Raw genomic sequence first — 23226 nt, 5'->3', positions numbered from 1 at the left:
TAAGAATGTTTAATCCTAATAAAATACTGTTTGCTGAATTTTTTTTTTCACAACAGGAAGATGGCACAGCTGCAATACACATAACTCTGTTCACTAAATATCCACCAGTTTTTCTCGTTTGTTTACAGACATATTCATGCCCTGGCAGCTGTTCAGCCACTTCTTGACATCAAATTGTAATGTTAGATATTTCACAAAAGATGCCACCCAAATTCTGTATACCACAGGAAATGATGTTCTTTTCCCCCAAACAGTATCCCAGTTCTGTAGTTCATTTCCATCTTGAAAAAAGTGATTTTCAGTACCATCTGCAGACTTGCAGCTTGGGTGTGGTAATCTGCTTCTTCACTTCCAAACTGAAAAAGTTACAGGTAAGGTCTTATATCTCCACAGATTATACTGAACAAGCCTTTTACCTGAGAGGAAGTCTCGACTAGTGAGCATCTTCGTCATAAGCAGTACTGAGATGCAAGAGTCTGAATGTCAGAAAATCTAAGTGATTTTCCAGGTACTTCCTTCTTCTGAACATTTCTGAAAGAATTTAAACATGATAAGAAGTATATACATTCTGTTGATGCCTTGAGAGGCCACCTAAAAACAGAGACTAGACAGGAGTGAGGGAATAAAGGTAGGTATTTATTTGAAGGGCCTTCAGAGGTACACCCTGGGGAGCCAGAGGCTGCTGCCAAGATGGACCCCAAGATGGACAACAGGTCACGAGTTCTTCACGCTTTTATAGGTTTCGTTCATTTGCATGTCAGCGCTAATTCTCCAGTTAAAGCTTCAGTTAATGATGTAATTTCCCCAAGCCTGCCCCCCCTTTAGAGAGGCTTCTGGTTTATACTTTTTGGCCTAGGATGGTCTGAGTGTCCTTGGAGAGCAGTTTCAGAGAGGCTTTGTTATGTCTACCTAGCATGAGAGAGCAGAAGTTAACAGGCTACAAGAAACTTCAGTTACACACCAGGCAGTACAGGATTTGAAAAATATGAAAGTTAAAACCTGAGGCATCACTGTTACATCACCAGAGTTAGTGAAACATCACTGGAAAGTGGTTGTTGTTTCTTAGGAATGGCACTCCCCAATATAGTGCCTTCTCCACCCCCCAAAGAAGACTTTCTCAAACTAGACACCATTGCTCCCCACTCCATGCCCTCCCCCTTCCCACTCAGGGGATGGAGTTGAGAGTTGGAGGCACAAAGAGGTGAAATTTACTGGTTGAGATAAGAACAACTTCCAGGAAACAGCAATGAGATAAGATAATGAACAGTAACAGCAACAAATCAATAACAAAAGGTATATGACAAAGAAACAATTTACACAGAAAAATCACTACAAAATACCAACCTTCCCCTGCAAAATGCCAGTACCTTACTTCTGCCCCTTGCAAGTGTAAGATAGTATCAAATAAGATTATGCCCCTTCCTGGCTACTACTAAAATATTAACCCTGTCTTGCCCAAAACTAGTTCCCCAACACAGCTGTTTACTTTTCCAGACAGCAGAAGGTTGAACCTAAAACTAGGTATAAGCCTAGGAATGGAATACTTGGGCAGCTGAAGGAGATAACACTATGGCTCCTGACCAGTGTGACTAATTACATTCAAAAATATTTTACTTTTGCTTCTTATGTATTTATACTTTGGTCTCATTTGTTTGCAATGTTCTATGTTATAATTGTTTTGCTTCCATAGCCTGTGATGAAATGTCAAATTAGATGATACTGTAAACTGGCAGAATATTTAACAGCTATGAAAAAGATTTTCTTCACCCTTTTCTGGCTTCTATATGTTAATGTCTCCTTGTCTCCTTCAACATAATCTAGGCTATTTTGGGGGTTCTTTACCTCTGGAAATGTTTTCAAATCTCATTATGCAAATCCAGTACATGACACATAAGCAAGAAATATATATTCGAGTTACTAAATGAGAAGAAACCTGAATTATTTTCAAGAAGGAGTTAAATACCCAGTAATAGAAATTAGAACTATTAACTGAGAATCAATTTTCCAGCTGTCAGTTTAACAAACAACAATGAAAGTTTTTTAATCAATTCCGTTGGCTACCTGATGTTTCCTTCAACAAGAGGCATACTTCCCATGACAGGTTCTTGGGAGAAGGTATGACAAAACCCATATACGTGGGCAGAATGCCTGTAACAGGAGACATCCTGCTAGCAGCAGCCCCTGGAAGAAGTCAGCTCTGATGCCCTGCAAAGGGGTCAAGCAGGAAGTAGAAGGTATCCAGTGCTGAGTGAGAAGAGGAAATGGGGGAACTATAGTCACAGAGAGCAGAAAAAACCAGATGGTGCCAGTAGGCTGTAGGATTGTTGATTTTGGTTTGTAATTACAACTGGCAATCACTTAGAACCACGGCTGCTTTTTCTAATTATTCCACTTTGATTGCAATTACCAGCCAAAATCAACAATCCTAGTAATAGAGCTCAGAGTCTTCTGATGAAACAGTTAAACTCCCAAGTGTTTGCAACCAGACCTTACAAACCTGAAATTTAACAGGAAAACATATTAACAAGGAAGCCTTTTGGATCATAAGTTGTATGCCAATGTATTCATAGCCTAGAACCATGAGAGTAAGAAGGTTACAGTGAGGACAGCTGAAACTTTCTATTTGAAACTGAATTACAGTCAGCAAAGGCAACGCTTACCAAAGTGCAAACAATTTCATGCACAGTTTTCCTGTAGAGCCTAGTTTAAGGCAAATGAGTATCTCAAGATGAACCAAAGCCTGTGGTTTTCCAAAGCAGTGAAAAATTTTTAAAGGATCATGTTGACTTCTAACTCATTGGAAACTGTGCCATGTATACTTATAACTCAACAAATTTCCTAAGCATTTGCAAGTAGGGCAGGGGTATTTTGAAGTCTACCTGCTAGGCTCAGCCAGCACCACAAGCTCACACCAGATGCAAAAAGTCCATTTTAAGCTTGTGAGATGTAATCATGAGCACATAAGTGGAAATCAAGTCAAATTAATCTTTTTTCTGCTAAATAACGTCTTTCACTTCACAATTGCTCTTGAGAAGGACTCTCATCTTGAAAGGAAAACAAAACAGACTCAGCAAAAAAGTTACAGAAAATCATACTGGAATTACCTCAAGAATACATCTAATCCTTCTCCTTACTGAACTATACCCAAGCCATGTCTGGCAGACAAGTTCCTCAGGTGAAGATTCCACAATCTTTCACAGATTGTACTAAAGTTTTTGTGTCTTTGTTCTCATATTATTACTAACTTTTAGCAGGAATCCTCATTACACCAGTTAAATCCTGTTATTTCTTGTTCTATCAAAAGAATGTGAAAGGAACAGTTTCCCACCCTCCTTTAAACTGTGTAAAGACTGTTATGTTTCCTATTAATGTTTTTCTTTCTTTACTCAACCACCCAAATTTCTTAAGCCTTTCTTCATAAATCACATTTTCTGCTCCTACAATTGCTGTTTCCAGCAATCTCTCCAGTTGAGCCAGGTATTTGTCAAAAGTTAGTCCTCACAACTGGGCATAATATTCCAAATGAATCTTTACCAAAACTTAGTAGACCAGGAGATGATTTCACATACCCTACAGGTAATACTTTTGTGTAACTATCCTATTAACTCACAACAAAATTACTTTTTCTGATCCTGTTCGGTAGGTGATTCACTGTGACAGGAGATTCAGCCTAACCTCTTATTCTCCAGTGAGGAGGATACTCAATTATCCAGCCTCTTATTTTCTCTCTCTCTGTGGATGTAAGAAGATTATTCCTGTCCAAGCATAATATCTTGAAATTCTTCTTGTTGAACTGCTGCCTTAGACTGCATCTTTTATGTATCAAACTCTTTCTCAAAACTAATCCTGTCCTACAGCATGCTCCTTAAATGTTGGTATCATATGAAAGCTCACAAAAATACTGAAAAATGATAGTGAGCTTTTGATAACTTTTTAAATGCAGTTTTCCAAAAAGAGTCCAACTACTCTTATTATAATTAAATCTATAGAGTGCTTTCTTAGCTAATTTATAAAATGTCATGAGAGATAAAATCAGAATTTGTCAGGAGAAAGCAGCATGTCGTAGCCTGTTTCTTTCCTATCTATAAGGGTAGTTATTATTTAGTTCCAGAAAGAAATTAGACAACTGACGTAACCTGGTTTTAGCAAACCCATAATGGCTGTTAATTCATCTCCTCATCATCCTCCAGATCTTTAAAGATACTTTGAATATTTGTTCCAGTATAATTCCAGAAAATAAAGCCTAGCAGACCACCCTATGATTTTTAGTTCCTCACGTCAGTCTTTTTCAAAGGAAGACATTGTGATTTCTCTTTTCCAGTCTTCTGGAAGCCTATGCATCTTCCAAGAATTATCAAAGATAGTCACTAGTATATCTATGGTTGTTTCTGCAAGGCTTCACATCACAGTGAATTTCCGGAGACACGAAATTTGTTTTCTTCCTGAAAACACCCAAGAGCTAAATATTCTCTAAGTGGCCTATCTCCTATCTTATTATTTTCTTCTGGGGTTAAGTTTGTTACATTTATGAGCACAATTGGCCACTTTAGTGAAGACATGAAAAAAAAACCCAAAACACCAAACTTGTCAACCATCTCAACCTCAACTTTTGTCATCATGTTTTATTATTCTTTTAATAGTGAATCCAATTCACTCCTTGGTGTTCTTCTTGCTTCTAACATATTTGTGGAAAGTTCTCTTGCTAGCCTTTCTGTCCCTTGCTTCTTGAACATGGTGATTGTAGAAAATGTGGTAACTGAAGCATTAATTCAAAGAGCTGGTGTAAAAAGTACAAGGCACATCGTGGTACTTTCAAGTGCAATTCTGGTCAGCTGGAGTGAGTAGCTGCACGGAAGTCTGACTTGCAGCAGCCACTGGCATTTAGGGGGTGTAGTGGAGCTCGTGGTTGTAAATGTTCACAAGTGGAATGAGAGCTGGGATCATGTCACATGCCAAGAGCCACCACCAAAGACATCAGAAGAGTAGACAGCACTCTAATGTACATCACACCATCATCTCCCTTCTGCTCCTCATGTGCACATAGGAGGTCAAATGTAAGACTGAAAAGTGGGGTCATGATGCATTCAGTGGGCTTACTGCACCCTGCACCTTGTGAGATATCCCACCCTGTTGTACTTACCTGCACCTGCCCTTGCTGCACCTGCTGATGGCTGCAGGCACTGTCAGCCTGCTTCTGCCCTAAGCCCCAGGCACACCCAAAGGTGGACCAAACGGCTCCATTTCTCTCTGTTTTCTTCTCAGTTCCTCAGATTGTAAATAATGAAATCTCTCTCTCCACCATGCCTCCCCCTTTCTCTGAGCAATGCAATTGGAGCTGTGTCAGGGCAGCTAGTCCTTTCTTTGCTCTGATTGAATAATAATGAAAAGATGGGAAACAAAGACTAGCAACTTTTGAGATTAATTCCCCTTCTGTTCTCAGCTGTCAGACTTACTTATTTTTCCCTTTTTTCAGCTAAATCAGGTCATTATACTACAAATCTTTACTCTGACTGAAAGATTAAACTCAGGTATTTTATTTTCATCAGGGCATAATATTCAGCACAGAATAATTGGCTAGAGTTTCATCTGGGTATTTGTATGGGGCCTCCTATCAAATTCCACTAAAACCTTACTGACTCCATTTTTTTTAATTCCTTAGGATCTTACTGTAGTAAACTCTGGGCAAATGGAATCTTTCACTCAATTATTACTTATCTCTACATCTGAGATGTCATGTTTTCATGAAGCCTCTTTAAACAATCGAGAGAATTAAAAGGTCTTCAGGGTTACCTTGTAATAAAAACACCAGTAGAAAAGAAAAAATCCATAACCTAAGTGTTTGTCCTTGACATAGTATTTTTTCCTACAATGAGAAGGAAAAAAAAGATGAAAAAAAAGAAGAAGTAAATAAGAAAAGGCTTTCAGACTACATTTAACTGCTTTGAAGCCAACAATAAACTTACCACAGTTAAACCAGAAGACCAACAAGGCATAAGGTCGTCAAAACCAAGGCTCATTGAACCAGTGTACTTGTATAGATGCCATTTCCATTTTGTCAGTACAAAGAGTGCTATATTGAACAGAGAGAACAGAGCTCAGGCTGACATAAAATTAAAACCAAAAAACATCCAGTCTATTATGGTGATCTCACGAGAAGCAGACAGGTTTTTTATACATTAGTAAACTCTCTGGTGTGACTATTGGATCTACCTTGATGTTTCTTACTTTACTGATTACTTTATTGATAGTGTCTCTTTTTAAAAGACATTATCACAGAGGGAACATATCTTCTCAACTGAGAAAAACTGGCTTTATGCCACCTCTGCTCCACCCAAAATCGACCCAACAGTAGCTTTGGGATTTAATTTAAACAGAGAGACACAAAGCATGACAAAAGCACAGGGCATAACAACCCAACATGGGCCTCTGCTAGCGCACAAATCTTCGCTGCTGCAACAAATATTTCTAGACTTAGTGTTTCTGTTCATGTTTTGCTTTGTTTTCTCTTTAAAAAATATTATCAAGTTAGAAGTAAAATCCTACTATAAAATTCTCCTTCAGAGCTAATAAAAGGCAACAGGACTGACTGATATTTGGAGCCCTTGAAAAGTTATTCCTTATATTAATGCCTAAAAATATTTATGAAGTATTTCAGTTTATTTCTCCCAGAGGTATCAGATTTTCATGATATAAAGGTCATTGGAGGAGCTCATATCTGAATAGGTCCTGCACAGGCTATTTTGTTGAATCCTTTGCTCTTATGAATGGATAGCATTTCAGATACATTTTTAGTATATACAGTGCAAAGTTAAGTTTAGTCCTTGTGCTCTATGATACAGGCAGTCCATTGACTTTGGGCAGGAGAATCCTAATGAGAATTGCCAGAAATACTGCTTGGATCAGCAGTGGCACTAACAAGTTTGAAAGGTACAAGGCAAGCAGTGTCCTCTGAATGTGGAAATCTATAACTCACCTCTTCTTCAGGTTACTCATGTCTTGTCTGATTAATATCCTTCCGCAGTTTTTTTTCAGTTTTCTCCTTTGGTTGAGCTTAGTTTCTTTTGCATATACCACTGCTGGGAAACAAAATATTCCATCATGAGAACCATACAAATAGGAAACAGAACAAGTCTAATGCCCCAGTGACAGCAATGCCAAAGTGTTGCTCAAAGGATGATGCTGGGCAGGGGCTGGAGGTTGAGCAATGGCACCTCAAAGTCACTGCTCCAGTAGGACTGGGGAAAGTTTCCACATAGACCACAAACATGCATGATCCTAAAAAGCCAAACCAGCATTTACATCCAAAGTAATGAGAGCCTTTATCACCATTGAGTGAGTGAACCACAGAGAGGAGTAAGTGAGGAAACCAGGATGCGGTCCTGAGCAACCTGGTTTAGTGGAAGGCTTCCCCACGCATGGCAGGGGGATTGGAAAAAGATTGTCTTTAAGGTCTCATTCAAACCAAATTATTCTATAATTCTATGTTACTCTGAGCTGGCTAAAAGCCACCCAAGATGTCCTGAACCTGCATAAGCACTCTTTGGCTAGAGCAAGAGCAGGTTGCCCTGTTTTCATCCCATAGGCATGTCTAGCGACAGTCCTGAAAAATTTCAATGCAATTGCAGTTTCAAACGTACCCTAGAGAGCACTAGATTGCAGTGATATTAACAGACAACCCACTAAGCTCTGAAATCCTTTAAAAAGTTGTGGGATTTGTGGACACAACAAACTTGCTTGCCTTTGAACATCTCAGGCAGACAGGAAGGCAAACATGAAGCCACTATCAAAAATGCTGAATCAAATTTAAACACTACTGAAAACTTCATAAAAGTCAGTGAGGAAATCCTTCTTCTGTTTATTATTAATGGTTGCAAGATAACCTTTATTTATAGTGCCTTGGGGAGTTATTCAATAGGATGTAGTGACACTGATGAGAAGTATTATTTATTGTTTATACAGTTGCTTAAAGATGAAGGCACTGCATAAATACTCTGGGAAGTATAATTCCATGAAGAAGCTCTTCATTATGCATCAAAATACTTCCTGCATCAAAGTTATTCTCGACTCACTCTTTGCATCACAAGCTACATTTGCAATGCTCAGAAGGCCTGACTGTCTCCGTTATCTCACAGTATCTGATATGCAGTCAATGTAAGAAAATCATAGTTTCTATCTCGTATTCATGTAGTACCAATAATCTGCAAGGCATATTGACATCTTTTGAAAAACCAAGGAAGCAGTGGGCTTGTTTGACAGTTAGAAAAGAAAGTTTCAAAAAGTACATTAATGGACCACAGAAGTTGCATTTGGAAGTGATAAAATGGTATAATAAGGACAACATGAGCAACATGTCCCCATTTTGTGTAAGCACATTAAAATACACCATGTTATTACTAGGCTGTGCATAAGCTCAGAAATACCTTTAGTAATGAAAGACACACTTGTGTCTATAATTTCCAAAACAAATGTAAAAAGAAACTTTATGCACCCAAAAGGCAGGTCAGACAACAGAGAACACAGTGCAAAACCTCTGGTTATCACCTTCAACTCTCACTCTTTCAGTATTGCCACTAGTACCCTAAGCAAATACGTTGATCACAGGATAGTTTCCACCACTTCTGTTCTCACTTTACACCAAAACCACCATCAACAGTGATTTAGTGATCAGTTAGACATGTGAACTCTGCATATGACCTAAAACACAGCAATTCACGCCAGAAACCACTCACACTGGAAAGACCTGCTGTTTGCCCCATGAGCCCTTTTGTCTTGTGTTCTGTGAATTAGGCTTCTATGAAAATTTGGCTTAGTCAATTCTTTTACATCTACTGAATATGAATATTTATATATTTGAAGCCTGTTATACCAAACACAATTCTCCATCTTGCTTCTTTTTTCTCTAAGCTCCAGGTTCCAGGGTACAAATTCTCCCAGAGCAGTCTAAGCTAGTTTTCAATGAATCAATAACCTCTAATCAATAGAGCATCTCTGGGGGTTGATTTTAAACACCTGTCACTGGGTAAAATAAATCTGTCTCAGGAGGCACCCATTCCTCTTCAGAGTTCCTCCTCAGCATCCACTTCAGAGTTGGCTGCTCGCACCAGGCACCCTGACTTCTGGTGTCCAGAATCAGAGAAACTGAGTGTCACCATCTCTGAGGTCAACTGAACTAAGCTACAGCAGCGCTTAGCCCATAACCTATTACTGTTTCAGAAACTAGAAGTTTGGGAAGCTGAAATGCTGTCTTTCTGAAGCCAGTAAATTAATCATAGAATCACAGAATGTTTAGGGGTTGCAATGGACCTTAAAGGTCATCTAGTCCCAACCCCACTGCCATGTGCAGGGACATCTCCCACTCAACCGGGTTGCTCAAGGCTTTATCCAACCTAGCTTTGAACACCACCAGGGTTTGGGCATCTACAACCTCCCCAGGTGCAAGGAGGTTTAGACTTGTTCCAGTGTCTAACCACACCTCACAGTGAAAAATTTATATATATTTTTAATGGAGGATTGGGAGAAAAAATGTCTTTATCTTTGGGAATCATGGGAACAGAACAAAGAGCCTTTTTGGCTTTTCCTGCAGAAAGCAATCCTCAGTGATATAACTCCTCAGAAATTTTTTGTATGCTGAAAAAGATTTTCTGTTAAACTTTTCTGGGCAAATCCATCTGGGGTGTATTAAGACAAATCTAGTTATACTGATCTATTACTTCTGTCTGAGCACTTAGTTTTCTTCAATTTAAAAACAACATAAGGGAGTAGGAAAATCTTTAAGCAATGAGACATGACATACTATAGCATGCTGTACTGTTGATTAATGTGTATCCCAGGTGGATGGGGAGTAAGATAAGTGCCTACACCATATGTGGTGAGTGCATTAATCAATATTAACGTGTATTAACAGGTACAGAGAAAGGGTACTGAAGAAGAGCTGGGTTTGGAGCACAATCCTGCTATGATGGCAATGGGGGATTGAATCTTGTTGACACGAGGACTCAGCCTGACCTCTGAGGCTGTGACCTTAGAACAGCACGTGCATTTGATGGACTCCACACCACAGAATGTTGCAGAAGCTAAAAGCTTACACGGATACAAGGAGAGGCAGGGAAAATTCACTGATCAGAAATATTTTCAGGCTGCAAATTCAAAGAAATATCTCTGGGTCACGAAGTCTCTGAACTGCAAATGATTGGAAGCAGGAAGAGTGCCTAAGGAAGTATCACGTATCGTGCACCCTGTTTCTATCCTCTTTCGTAGATACCTCCTTTTGATGGCCATCAGGGACAGGGCAGAGAGCTAGAGAGCCATGTGGTACAACCCCATTCAGTGCCCTTATAGTCTGGTGGTTTATGTCCTAAATTTACAGCATGCAACGAGTCCCCATTAAGTCTATCCAACTTGTTCAACATTCAGAGTGTAGCAGTATATGCAGCTGCATGCATACCTCTGTTGATCCACTGAACAGCACTGAGACTTAGGTAACTGCCCCACTGCAAACTCTGGCAAGAATTCACCATGATCTTCTACCACAAAGACCTGATACCACCAAACTTGTGCTGCCAGTGATGCAGCATCTTCCTTGGCAGAGTTCTGGTGAGGCATGGAGCTAGAAAACCAGCAAAGAGACATAAGTCAGTGCAGTACAGGGCACTTCAGGAACTCCCCAGTATCACTGCTCCAGACACAGGAGAGGTCTGGGATTTTCAGGAATAAGGCAGCAGCTCTTGCTCTCCACTGAGTTAAGAAACATCCCCATTTTCCTTCCTGCCAGACAGAGATCTTAAAATACAACTGCCATGTTAGGGAAACCAAAGAAACAACAATAACATATTGCTTATTGGACCATATTAACATGCCCCACAGCAGTCTCATTATGACTGTTAAACTTTTACCCAAGATACTGAAATAAATGTCTTATCTCTTTATGGCCTTCTCTCTAGACTCTCTATTACTTCCAGCCCTTCCTACCAGCACCGGAACCAGTGGTTCAACACCCCAACTGCCTACTTTCAAATTAAATTATCTTCTCTAATGCTTCTTATTTAGTGTATTAATGCACATGACAAAAACAAAGATTTTGGGTTGGCTTGTGTCTGATCCATGTAGTCCTGTGTTTCAAAATCTTTTTTGAAAGGCTGAGGTGGCTTTTAAATTATAATTTCAACAGATATGTTAACCAACATATTTGAATGCTGATCCTTTTCCAGCACTGTAATTTTGAATTTAAAGAACCTTCTATTTTAAAGGTGAAGAACTCTAAAAACTGCACATGGCAGTAAAACACCTCAGCTATGTTTCATCCTTTGTCTCCATTCTAGGCAATATGAGGGAGCATCTGTAGCTTACATCCAGCTATTAGGATCTGGCCCTCTGTTGATCAATAAAGACCTCACGACTTTACTCTACACTTCAGTTCCAAGCCTTAACTACTCAGTAGACAGCCTGTAATTTCAGCAAGGGAAGAGAGCGCCTGCAGGTGTTGAATTAATGCACCATGAAAGCAGAACTCTGCTGTGTTGCAATGGAGTTAAAATCAGGCTTCTCTGCTATTGCTGGCAGTATTCAGCTCCCAGTATATTTCTGACTTCGGATACATAGGCTACCCAGTAATTTTGTCACATCTTGAAAATAGAGCAGAGAGAAAAATCCATTTAGAGTCTTACAGCCATAGGTCATATTCACCATTTGCTAACAGACTACTGTGTTGTGAAAGGAGCCTGCTTCTCCAGTCCCACCCCAGAAAGTTTCTTTCATCTCACTATAACTCTCAGAAAGGAACTCAATAACAAAAAACGTCAATGATTTCTAAGGAGAATAATATAACTTATGATGTTAAAAAAAAATATCCTCAGTAAAAGTCAAACTTTGGGAAAATAATGTATTTTGAAAGAAAAATGTTTTAATTATATTTTTTTTTTATTTTAAAATCAGAGCTGAAACATTGTACTGAGTATTTTCAATGCCACTGATCCCACTAACTTTGGATGAGAAAATTGACATAGGCAGTGAAGAAAAGCCATCACCAATGCAGCTGTTTTTTAAGCAGACACCTGCTCAGCTATGCCTCTGTGGGTCACATCTAGTTGCCATTCCATATGTGTGACATTTTTGAGGCCAGATTGCGGCTTCATCTCCCAGTACCTCAGTAAAGCTGAGAAAATTTACATGTCTTACTAAGGCCATGTTGACACCTGTCTCTGCTCCTAACCTGTGCCACTGAGTCACCCCATGGGGAGAAAGAGAAAAACCTTCAGTACTGAGGTGGAGATGAAGATGTCTGCTCAGTATTTTGAGTACAGCTGCTCTGTTCCCTGGAGCAAGACTGCAAGTCCTGGCTGGAGCTAGTCATCAAGGTGAGGTGATGTAGGCAGCTGCCTCAGGCAGCAGGCTGCCAGGTGGAAATCAGCCTTTGCTGTGACTACAGCTGGAAACATGAAGGGCAGCAGCTACTTCTGGGTGGGAGAATGAGGAGCCTTATTCAAGAAACAACAACCATTCCCCTCTTCCTCTCAGCAATGATAAATCAGGCTCCCCAAGGCTCACCGTCTCTTTTCTCCACCTTAGTTTTACCTCTCTCCTTGCTAAGAAATCTCAGATGCAAAGAGATAGACTCTCCCCAGGTAATTGCTACAGATTTTGGTGTCCCAGTGAGTGATACAGCTTATGCTACTGTTACCTTCTTCAAAGCCAGGCCAGGCCAAATGTTCTAGTTAACAAATCTGCTCATTGTATCAGTCCCCTAATATGCACTGTAGTTCACAACCTTTTGCAGTCAGAACAGTGCAGGTTGGAAGGGGTCTCCTTGAAGTCACCTTGTCCAGCATCCCACTTGAAGCAGGGCCACCACAAGCACTAGATCAGCTTTGCCTATCTAGGGCAAAAGTAGAGATCATGCAATCTTTCTAAGCAACCTGCTCCAGTGTGGCATGTATGGCAAAAGCTTTTTCCTAATGACAAACCTGAATGCAGTCTCTCGCTGCTGCCCCTGGTTGTATGACCTGGCATTACTGTCAAGCACTGCAGATGTATCATCTTTGTGACTGGCCTCCAACCAATCTACCTTGCTCTAGGTACAACCTCACCAGCATGGACTGGGGAAGAGTTACTTTCCTTAGTCTACCCACCACACTCCTCCCAACATACTCTGCCTCCTTTTCAATGAGGCTGCATTGTCTCCTCCTATTCATTTGGGTATCCACCTGGTCCTTTTCAGCAGTTACCACTTGGACAGTCAGCTCTCAGTATAATTGGTGAGCTTATTTTAAGCAGAGGAGATCAGGAATAGAAATTTGCAAAACACATCCATAGGAGTTTGAAAATAACATGTTCAGTTCCCATTATCCACTTGTTCTCCCTTCTGTACTCACACTGCCCACACTAGGCTCTGCCCCACGTTATTATTAAATTCAGCTGTTGGAACTGCCAGTACCAAAGCATTCACAGATGCTTTTAAAAACAGGCTTAAAATCATGATGTTCCCAAATGTAAATGGGACAACTACTATTGGTTTGATCATATTTATATATGTTCATATAGCCAGAGTGTATTAGGGTAAGAACATATATGCAGGGCAAGAGAAAGAGTACCCAGTATATTTCCCTGCTATATCCACACAAGCAAGAAGTGCAGTCCAATAAAGGGGGATTTTTTTGAGTGAAACAGTGCTGAAGACTCACTTAACACTCTATCAGAATTTCAGGGCATTTTATCTCTGACTAGCTCCAGTCTATTCCTATGGATTTGATCAGCCATGAACGAAGTGAATTAGGTACAAACAGAGAGCATATCTTTCATTTTATTTTCATGTACTCCAAGATGTCTCTATAATGTGAACTGAATATTGTAAACTGTAAAGACTATGATTTGTGCCCCAGAGGTACTCTCCTGATTTGACCTAAAATTCTAATGCAGAGATATCCAAGTTTCTTCTTTGTGCACTTCCTGACCCTAATCCTTGTCTCTCAATAGCAAGAACAATACAACCATTTAGATTGGAAAATACCTTAAGATCATTGAGTCCAACCTTTAACCCATCATTACCACTAAAAAGTGGTAGTCCACCACTAAAAAATGTCCCTAAGTGCCACATTTACACATTTTTTAAATACTTCCATGGCTAGTGATTCCACCACAGGGCAGCCTGTTAAGGGAGAGAAGGCAGGTATTGCATGAAAAATACTTCTCATAAAACACGGGCATTCTGACTAAAAATATCTCATTTCTATCAATGTGTGTTTCATTTTACTTTCCTGTCTCAGGGTGACTTTATAATGCTGTATCCCATTTTGCCTGCTCTATGCCTAGACATTAATCCTGTGCCTTTCTTTGACTTTAAGGCAGAGCCAAGAGAGGGGGGGGAAGGCGGTGGAATCTTTTGGCGGCCTGTGTTCAAAAACACAGATAACTCCCTCGGTTTCTCTCCCCAGCTCTTAGCTCTCTGCAGCAGGGAAGATGGTTGCATTCTCTTGCTTTTCAGCTAGCTTCTTGTTTGCTAGCTGAAGCAAGGAGTTTTCCTGGGACTGTGGCTTCTTCTTTTTCTCCTGGAACTGTTCAGCTTTGCTGTCTGGAACACCTTGACTGGCCCCACATCACCGGGAGGCCCCACACCGCGGCCCGGAGGGGCCCACGCCGCATCCTAGCTCCAGAGAGAGCAGAGCCACACCTACAGGAAGGACTCTGAATCTTCCAGGTCTTCTCCACAGAGAGAAGTTTTATTATTTAACATTATTCATTCTCATGCCTGCATGCACCCTGCTTGTTAAATAAACAGCTTTTTTTTCACTTTCCGCCAAGAAATTTCTTTCCAAACCTGGTGGGGGAGGGGCTGCTAAAACCTGCCTTCTATTAAAGGACCTGTTCATTTTGGACATTTCCTCCCAGTTTGTCTTAAAACAAGACATTTCCCCAGCCTGAGACTGGTTTGTGCTCTATTACTCGTTTTGCATCATTCTAACAGAAACAAAACAGATAAGAATGTTAAATATTATTATATAAAATGCCTTACTCTGAGGCCCAGAGAATCACCATGATTACGAGAAAATTTCAGATGTTCAATACCATTTTCTTTATCTCATGCCTTCAGTTCAAGAACCACTATTGTTTCCTTCTCTGCCTCACATCTCTCATTGCCCCTTTTTTGTAGCACATATTAGTGCAAACTTACATCCTTCCTGAAGCATTTGAAGGTTGCTCAGTTTCTTTACATCCAGTAATACATTAATACTTTCCACTGTGCAGTATGAGGTCTTAGATAATTCTTGGACACTAATTTAGTTGAATAGGATAGTTACAACTCTCTGACATTGTTAATGATCTGATACTTTGCAAGACAAGAGATGTTTCAAATCAAATTGATTGTATTAGTAGTTTTATTGAGCAATATTAACAGAAGTGTGTTGTTCCACAGTGTCCTCAAGCAAAGCCTTTATTGGCACATTAATGGTGACAGAATGTCCAAATCCATACTAAGAGACACTTTTTATTTCTGTAAAATACAATTATGGATAGCCTAAAGTCCTACATTAGAAAATGATAACCTTCTTCACTCTTCTTGAAAGCCCTGTCTTCTGTGGGAATGTATGGATAACTGCTGTATGCAAATCACCCCACTTTATTGACATATTCTCTGTGTTTCCAGCTGCCCGTGCTAGAGAAGAGGACTATCTGCTGGAAATGGGATGAATGAATTTGCTTCTGAGGTACTGAAGTATCTGGAAGCCCATTTGATGTTAGGAAGAGGGGAAGGTAGCCAGCATCTTGCAAAATAAGATTTTTCTAAGCAATGATATTAGAGCGTTTCAAGTCTATGTGATGAGTGTTGAAAAAAACCTGGTGAGGAAGGCAAGAGGGAAGGGAGCTGGGAAGAGCAGATGTACTATACCTGAGAGAGTCAAAATAGGCCAGTTTCATAGTCATGATTTAAAGCTGTTGAGAAGCACCTCACAACCTTACTTACTATCTCAGTCTACTGGACCTAAAAGGACTTATTCAAGCCAAGGGTTTTCTCAGCTAGAAGAATGCTGCACTGGCCCTCATGCATATGATAAAAGGATCAGTTTCTCATACGGATCACAGACCAAATTCCAAAATAAACTTTTCTTCTCACCACAGCCATGTCATTTACACCAAGTGGAATGTCAAGTATCATTGAAAAACTGCAGAATTTTCAATTTTAACATTTTCCTCATGTCAGATTGCCAAGTATCCAATCTGTGTTTCCAGCTCATATATACAGACACCCTCTCTGATGCTGCATATCTATATAAACAGCTGTGATTAATAAACTAATGCCATATAACTTGAAGCAGGTGCAATAGGGTTATCTGGCACAGTTTAAGGTGTATTGATGAAGAGAGAGTATCTTCTGCCACATTACTTTAAGCATCCAAACAACAGAAAGCAGAAGAGAGTACAGTTCAACAAAATCTTTCATCTCCATCTGCCCTTTGTATTGGGTGTATTTGCCTAACATGACACATCCAGGGAAGAAAACTGAGGTAATGTATGATGTAATAAAATAACGAATTCTGCCTACAAAGTGCTGTGTCAGACCACCACTCAGAGGGTTCTACCTCAGGTGCTGTGACTGTTTTTCTCTGCTGATGGCCTTAGTTTACCTCTACTGATAGCAACCTGAATTGCACATCAGTCCCTCAGTTTTAGACACCATAGTAGTCACAAGTCTTATACTAGGTAAATACACCAAGCAGTCTGATTACCACAAAATCATAGAATCATAGTATCATAGAATGGCTTGGGTTGGAAGTGACCTTAAACTTCATCTGTGTCCAATCTCCTTGCCATGAGCAGGGACACTTTCCACTTGACCAGGTTGCTCAAAGCCCCATCCAACCTGGCCTTGAACACTTCAGGGATGGCGCATCCACAAATCTGAGCAACTTATTCCAGTGTCTCACCACCCTCACAATAACGAATTTCTTCCTCATATCTAATCTACGTTTACCCTACCACTCCAAAGAGATATTTTGGACGAGCTTTGAACCTTGTAGCAGTGGTCAAAACTGTGGCTTGAAAGGGCTTAAAGTTTTCAGCTTGTCGTCTTTTATGGTGTTTTCAAATAAAAGTGCCAGGCAGTCTGTGGGATGTGGCAAGCGTGCCCATAACCCACTGAAGCAAAAGGCTTGTGAGGCATTGCCTTGGAGAAGTAAGACTCTATCAAATCGTCTAAGCAGCCTGTAGTTGCATAGAGTTTTGGCACCCTGCTAGATCAACAAATAGAAAAGGCAATAAAGACCATCCCAGCTAATAGGGTGAAGAAGCCTACATGGCAAACACTTCTGCCATTTCTTCTGTGTTTTGCTGCTTTCTCCCCAGGTACAAATTACTTCCTGTGCCTACAATTTTCAAGAGAGAGCCTTGAAAACTGTGTATGATGCAGCAAAGTTTGACAGCAATCCGGCAAGGTGGGCAGCTGAAAAAGGAGGCAGCGGCAATCAGGGGAGAACTGCAGACAATTGTTTCACAGTCGAATTGTAAGCCTGCGCTTGTAAACTAAAAAATCTATCTCAGATAATTGACATTTATTTGATTGAAACAGCAGGGTGCCCTCCATCAGAATGGGAGGAGACCATATGGAACAACAGTATGAGTGGAGATAATGTTTGTCTGCTGAGTGTGTCAATGTGTTTAGAGATTATTCATCGGGCTCTAGGGATTCCAGTATGGTAATGTTTCAGCTAAATTAGAATCAGATTAATTGCTCTAATCTAATGAAAAGACAATGTTTATCAAATTATTGCTCCTTCACCACACGATATTGTGGTGTCATTACTCTTTGAGTTTAAAAAAAATAAAAATAAAAAGGCTCTCTTGTATCACATCTGCTCATGAGCTCCTTAACAGTGCTGATTTCTGCACAAGAGAGTTAGTGCAGTTTATAACTCTATGAAGAAATTAATTAATTAGAGTGAAAGTTTGGTAGAAGACAAATTCTCCATACTGTGGGTAGACCTGAAATTATATTAATTGGAATGACTTTGGCTTGTTTTGGACTTAGGCTTTTTTTGGAGGGACTTTATTTTTGCTCAAATTTTGATACTTTTTTGCCTGTTTTAAATTTTATTTTAGTGGAATAAGCTTGGTTCTTTCATAGTAAGTAGCACCAAAACTGAAACATGTAGTAAAAAAATTACCATTTTTCTCATTTTCTTTCATCTTCTTTAATTTAAATTGCATCTGAAAATTGCAATTAAATGACTAAAATAACTGAGTGTGCAGATAAGATGCCTAAAATCCTTCAGATATACTTACCATTATTTAACACTTAGGGTCATTTTAGATCACCTGTGAAATGCCAACCCAGAGGAGATACAGAGCTCTTCAGCTACTTTAAAATGCAATGGAAATCTGCAGTTCTGGTAGCACTGCACTGCAAGTGCTGAGTACCTCAGAAAGTCAGTTACTCCTTTAATCTTTCCACAGCTTGAGTGGTGCAATAGCCTCCAAAGATGTCTTTTAAAAGCTGATTCCAGGTTTTTTACCCTTGGCATTTTAGAACACTTTCAGTGTATGTTATGCATGCTAAAACGCAACATTAAAATATCAGCCCTTTTAAAACTTTATCTAGTAAGCACAATCCTCAAAAGGGGTAGAAGCATGACCTCTTCTCAAAAGTGCTAATAACCCCACCAGGAATACACCTCCAGTCTGATTTTCCACTGTGTTGCCCTTACTTGATGCTACTGAAAAGCACTGGGACATTTGCACAGGACTTTGTGTATCAAACCAGAACAATAGAAGACAGTCAGTCACTTTGTCTCAGCTTAATTTATAATGGTGACACTGTGCTTGTGAGGCATTCAGGCTATGTGCTTAAGAGAGCACTGAACAAATATTTTCTAGGCTTCTATAGTAACTAATAGTTTTTCCTGCCTTAAAAGCGTCATATATCCTCCCAAGACATATTTCACTGAAATTTTATTTAATAAAAGTGAATACCTTTGTTAGTCAAGTGTTCATAATGCCTATTAAAACACATAGTTTATAAAAGTGGGCTAAATGCAACCGCAAAAGGGATTGAATGCTGAGCAGAAAGCACTGCTTATACATTCTGTCCCCAGTGCCTTTCTCTCCCAAGTGCAATTTGGCACAAAGATGCCAAGTTTTTAAGGCCAGAACCTGTGCTGGCAGGATATTTGTTGTGCTAATATTTTAGGATTCGGTGTTTTCATAAGCCATTTCCCTCCCCCTGAATTTTTCTCAGACATATACAGCTAAGTTTTCTAGCCTTCTGGAGAGACCAACTCTCCTTCAATCTTTCTTTGTGAGACATTAGAAGTTCATGGCAACTCTCCCACATAAAGCTAAGTTTTAAGCCTTACTTTATAAAACATAGATCAAAGGTGTAGCGACATGAGCAATGTAAATTGGGCTGCATAAACCAAATGCTCTCTGAAGCCATGATGACAAAGCCCTAGGCACTTGTTCTTTTCCAAGTTTCAATAGAAAGCTGTTGTTAAAACCTATTTGGCTACCTAGTTTTTTATGTATCTGTTTGAAACTAACAGACCATCTGCCCTCTTTCCCAGATTCTTCCCACTACTTTTGAAGTGAGTAAGGCTCCAGAAAGAGCCATGGTGGATAGCAGACAGACGCTTACTCTGTCATCACTTGGTGCTTGGATCTAACTTCATACCTTTTGTTCCGAGAGCTCCAGCAACAGCTTCCCCGTTGTTTGCCCTGCTGTAGGAGCTGTGAACCACCAGCCCAGCCACTCTCTGCTGGGCTCCTGAGCTCTGTACAGCACAAAGATCCACAGTCACATCGTGCTGGGCATGGAAACACTCTTCTCACAGATATATATAACTTAAGGATGATGCGGCTTGCTGAGGAATACTGTGACTCTCTGAATAATCCACATCTTAAAAACACTATTCAGGAAAAATATACTAGTTTAGTATGGATCCATAAGCTTTGAAATACAGATGGCTAATCTAAATGCTTAATTTAAATAAATGACTTATTCATGATCTTTAAATTATCCACTACCATTATTTGGAAGTGATTTAAAGTAGCTGTAGTCCCACACGGGAGAAATGGTTACATGCTGTCGGGGAACCTTTGTTGGTAAAATGTACGGATTTATCTGTTTTGAAGCAAAAAAACGTTGTACACATAGGACACTCCATGTGGTAATGAATTAGAAGATTTGCAAACTAGCAGCAGGGGATAGTGTTTCTGAAGAAAAGTCCTTTACTAGAATCGGCAGGGTACTTCAAAATTGCTATTATTACTATCTATTAAAAATCGCGGTGTTAAAAATGCATAGAATGCTCTACAAAAAGATTAATGTTATGGTTTATTCCTTGCTCCAAAGAATTTAAAACACAGTTCTGCCTCTGGAGACATCGTTGCCATACTCACAGAAGCCTGAAGGACCCAACAAAGTTGACAGAAGTTGCAGCCTATGATAAAGAGCATGGCTGGGCATTGATTTAATACAAGCAAAACAAGAAAAAAAAGTAAGAAAAGCAGGATATTCAGATCTGAGAATTTTGACCCTGACTCCTCTTATGGTCTGGTTTAATTGCACTGTATGAAACCCTGCTCTCATTGGGAGTCAATCAAAGTTTTATTATCTATTTAAATGCAAATTCAATTGACTTCAAGGAAGTTTCCTCAGCTTAGTTTGTATGTGTGTGTGTATATGTATATATATATATACATATTTGAAACAAACTACCTAAACTTTGGAAAATAGAACTGTTTGCATTTTGATTTTGGCAGTAGAGTTTTCCTGCACCCAATCTTTGTCCAAACTGGTATGCACTAAGAAATTACACAACTTATACTTCTTTAGCTTATGTACCCAAGCAACAAGAGAGGAGGAAGATTCCCAGATAATTAATTTTGATTACAGTTTTATTCCAAGTTGTCATTCATACATGCATACAAAATTCATAAAAACTCATGGTCTTCTCTACAAAATGTCAGAGGTAGCTTTAGATCTAGGAATGGTGGCAGTGAGAGGAGTGTAAGGACTGCTGCCCTACTTACTTTCCTGTAGTATTTCTTCATTGCTTTGAAGCTGCACCAGCAGAGCAGAAGCCAGTGCTGGCGTGACTTGGTAAATATCTCTCAACTTCAGTATTCAACCATGGCATCTGCAGGGCCATCACAAACTGTTGCATCAATTTGTATGAAGATTTTCAATTTACATTTTCATTTACATTTTCAATTACATATAACTTTTTAATCTCTGACATAGACATGTAAAGTACGAAGGGAACAGGTTATATATATGCTATACAAGCAGCAGAGTAGTTTTGCAGCACAAGGGAAACTTTTCACTGTTCAATAACTCAATTTTTATCTAATTATCGCAAATTATAACACAATTTCTGAGCCAACAACATTGTTGTAACTGATTTTCTGCTTGAGCTGTACAAACGCTAAAAAACACCTGAAACTGGCAAGCTCATGTGTTTAATTGAAAAAAAAAAAAAAAGTTTCTGGTAAACAAAATGTGCCAAGGTTTTTCACCTGGAGCAAATTATTACAGGTGTTAATAAAACCTATTTAAATAGCTTTCCTAATACATGAGAAACTGCTTAAATAGCTCTGGATGTGGCTCTTTAGTTTTGTTTTTATGGGAGTAGCCTAGTAATTGCAGTAGAAATAAAATGACTGTAGAATTCAGTATTGCAGGACTGGTGGCTCCTGTAAAAGGGTAATAAACATTGCTGTTTGTCACAGTTGCGGACTTTGAAAGACTCACTTGTACTTCTCATCTATGTCTCAAAAAAAAACCCAAAAAACAAAATCCTAAAAAGAGCCCACAACACTTCTTCAATTGATTTGCCCTTTGTCACTGTCACAGATATGTTTTCCCTGTTTTGACAGGTAGTTGTAATTCTATTAGCAGCCCATCGACTGCCCCATGAAATCGATCTGTGTTGGGCTAGCTGGGTCTTCTTAAACTAGGTGATTTATTGCTTCTGCCTGCTAAAAAAAATTAAAAGTAAGAAGGAGAAGAAAAAAAAAGAAGGTCTTTTGCCTCCATGGTGAACAAAGTACTTAAACAGTGTCTGAAAATGAATAATTTTTAGTTTGGCTGCTGGCTGTCCCAGTGGCAGACAAGCTGTGACCTCTTGCCAGCAGCTTTGCTGAGATGCCTCCTGATGCTGGCAGGTATAAATGATTGTCAATTTTCCTTATTAATTTACCTGACTGCCTCATGTATAAACTAGATCTCATTCACCCTAAATGTCCTCAGCATCAATCTATCGTGTTTACCTAATTTTCTGATTTCTCACGGGGCTGCCCAACTCCCTGACACTGGAGAACCACTTGAAACCCATTCAATGCCTATTCACTGCTGCAGACAGAAAATAGGGCACAGAGGTGCATTTACCATTGTTGTCATTCTAGTTTAGGTCAGAAAAAGAGGTTAGCATCATACTCATCTTATGCAGTGGCATCTGACCTACAATTTACCAGGATCTAAAATGATGTCCTGGAACTTTAGATTATCTCCTGATATCTGCCTTGATTGCACTAGTTCTTTCCTCTGGATCAGAAAAATAAATTACTTTTCTACTGGCCAAAAAGCAAATTTATGTTGTTTCAGGTTGTTGTGTGGAGCTTTTCCATTATCTGAAAACACGAATTTTTGACTGTGGATACAAAGAGATGAAGAATACTTTAATGTACTTGGTTATCTTAACCAAAAGTCAAAGTCAGTTTCTAGCTGCTTTTTCTAATAGGCTGTGTAATCAAAGCAGAGATTTAAAGAAGGAGAAATACTTTTTTCCCAAATTTAGTACCCCTCCTTTTTATATAATGATAGAGTCATTCATTTTTTCATCAAGCATGTGCAATTTGTTAACAAATCCTGAACTATTTTTATCGTGTACTAGAAAGGGTTACAAAAGTACAGAGATGCTGGATTGTAGGTGGTCATCAGGAAGAAAGCTGACCCACCCAAAATGTTGCAGTAGTGAGTTCTTTTTCCCCTAGTCTTTTTTCCTTCTGACTCAATTTAAGATCCATTACAGATCTAAGAGAGCACCTTAATGCTGACTCAAAAGGCCCAAGGAGTGAAAAAAAAGTAACCCAGCAGTTGTGTGACTTTAAGAAAGGAGAAAGATGCCTAGAAGAAAGTACACATGTATGCACTGAAGATAAAGGAAGAAAATTCAATAATATCCACTTGAAACAGAGCAAAATAATACAGCTGGAAGTAGCTATTAAAGTTGATACACTATG

At 39.4% G+C, this 23226-nt stretch overlaps 1 long non-coding RNA gene across 3 annotated transcripts in view; it reads right to left on the bottom strand.

The window, feature by feature from the left end:
* Positions 1-23226, bottom strand: part of LOC108448796 — a 54466-nt gene that overhangs the window by 6578 nt on the left and 24662 nt on the right. Inside the window, exons 3-6 of one of the 3 annotated variants that reach the window (XR_001864821.1) lie at positions 10445-10606; positions 6974-7076; positions 5964-6070; positions 417-531 (exon numbers count right to left, since the gene is read on the bottom strand). This is a non-coding gene — a long non-coding RNA (uncharacterized LOC108448796). The remainder of the gene's footprint in view (positions 1-416; positions 532-5963; positions 6071-6973; positions 7077-10444; positions 10607-23226) is intronic. The other 2 variants (XR_001864822.1, XR_001864823.1) reach the window with 2 other exon arrangements.

Source organism: Corvus brachyrhynchos, unplaced genomic scaffold, assembly GCF_000691975.1.
Source record: "Corvus brachyrhynchos isolate BGI_N302 unplaced genomic scaffold, ASM69197v1 scaffold87, whole genome shotgun sequence".
Classification (NCBI taxonomy): Eukaryota; Metazoa; Chordata; class Aves; order Passeriformes; family Corvidae; genus Corvus; species Corvus brachyrhynchos.
The sequence above is the reverse complement of the archived record's forward strand: the minus strand, read 5'-3'. Positions and strand labels throughout refer to the sequence as shown.